This window comes from Mytilus edulis, chromosome 7 (genome assembly GCF_963676685.1).
Source record: "Mytilus edulis chromosome 7, xbMytEdul2.2, whole genome shotgun sequence".
Taxonomy (NCBI): domain Eukaryota; kingdom Metazoa; phylum Mollusca; class Bivalvia; order Mytilida; family Mytilidae; genus Mytilus; species Mytilus edulis.
The window spans coordinates 6472975-6475191 of record NC_092350.1 but is presented as its reverse complement, the minus strand read 5'-3'; positions in this window follow the sequence as shown (position 1 = coordinate 6475191).

The window sequence follows — 2217 nt, the reverse complement described above, 5'->3', positions numbered from 1 at the left end:
CGGCAGACGCGCGTTTCGTCTTCATAAGACTCATAAGTGACGCTCATATCAAAATATTTATAAAAACGTCCACCAGCAGTGGCATCGACCCAGTGCTGTAAATAGTTATCAGTAGACTACTGGGCTGGTAATAAAACTGTTCTTGTTTGTCGAAACTATTGCTACGTTTAGAATAAATGAAAAGAATGAAATTAATTATAATTTCAATGTTTATCAGATACGAGATGCTTACATATAATACAAACCTGATGATAGACATTAAACATTGATATATGACTAGATGACTGACAAAAGCAGCTACATACAGATATATATCGGTAGGCAATCATCCAGGAGATAAACATACAACTAAGTTTTCTCACATAGCACTGTGCAATCTTACAAAAGATGTTCAGAAGTTTAACCTGTATGGTTGCTACACGATATTCTATACCTTTGATATTAGAAAAGAATAATAAGTTTCGTCGTCTTTCTTTCGTCTATTAAGTTGATCAAACTAAATTCGTCTTCTTGTAATTTATTAGAGGTATGACATTAATAAAGTACCATAATATGTTTATAAAGATCCGTTCTCCTTTAAATCAAAGGAAGAGTATATGTATACTTTAAACTATAAAACAGCTTACAAAATGATTACCAGATCTAAAATAATTTCCGTATTATCAATTTCAGTAGAGGATTCTTGTAAATTTAAACAATCTTGTCTGCTACATTATCTTTTGAGACCAATAAATCAATCTAAGCTTTCCGGTTACCATTCATCTAAATATGTGATTATTACACATTTCTAAAGGGGCACTTAAGGTGGCACGTTAATACTTTCTGACTCATCGGAATAATGAATTGACACTTATTACTTTGTCCAGATACATTTACAAAATGTACTGATATGCCACCTGAACAAAGACTCCTCTACACTTGTAACTAGCCATCACATCTAGTTGCATAGACTATATTACTACAAAACATATTACATTGATAAAACTGGACCGCACTTATATCTTACCCAAAATCAAATCTTTGTCAAACGCAATTTCTCTTATCATGCTTATCTCTATACAAAAACACTTAATTCTAAAAAATAAAGCGAAATAAGCAATGACGCCATTCAAGTTTATCAATTTAAAAAAAAAACAACGTTAAGGCTTAAGAATAAAACGACCAATTGAGGTATTTACTGAACTTTGTTTGGTTTAGATATGAATTAGAAACATACTTGTGTTCATTCATAATTGCAAGAAAACGTCAATATTGGCAGTGCTGTAAATTCACTACAGATACAGAGACCTCGTTGATGTATGATATTTTCAATGTAATGAATAAATTAAAATATATTCAAAGTGTCTTAACTGTCCTGTTTAAAATGTATATAAATAGGGGTGATTAATATTCTATTGAAATTCCTCTAATGAAAAAGACAAATTATCTTCTCTATATAATATAAATGTTTAAATGTGAAACCAAAAATGTTTATTGTTTTACATAACATCTGAGACATGATGGTGGCTTCTATAATTGTGATGTGAATCAAATAGTCCCTAAAGGAATCGTTGCTCAGACATGACAGACAAAAATGACACAATTGTTTACATATACAACTTACATGTATATATTATTACATTTGCTACTTTCTGGTCTTTTGAGAATTCAATTGTAGCAAAGAAAACAAAGGAATGTTTTCATCGTATTATTCTCCAATCAATAGATAGTAACTAATTGCTTCATTGTGTTTGATGCCTTATCCCTTTTATGTTATCGATAGTTGTTTTTTTTTTTTGGTAATTAAAGGTCACCGTTAAACCTTCCACATTGAGCGAAACCTATAATACATAGTCATCTATAAAATGTCACCAAAAGACAAATGTCTGTTTTCATACGGAAAAACAGACGATAAATAAAGTGTCATTAGTTGCGCACATGTTCCTTAATAATTTCAGGGAATAAGAATCGTTCTGTGCATCTTTGTTTTTATCTTAACAATCGTTATATAGTTTATTCAGCAGAAAAACTAATGTTCTCTGATACGTTCATATAACTTACACATAACGTTCATATAACTTTGTGCTATGACTTTGGCAAGCTGGTTGTAAAATTCGTTATATCCCCCAAGCAAAAGATTAGTACGACTATCATTAGTCGTATGTTAGGAACTAATTGAGTTTACTTTAACTGTAAATTGGAGTAACACCTATGTTCCTGTCCAAAGTCAGGTACCTC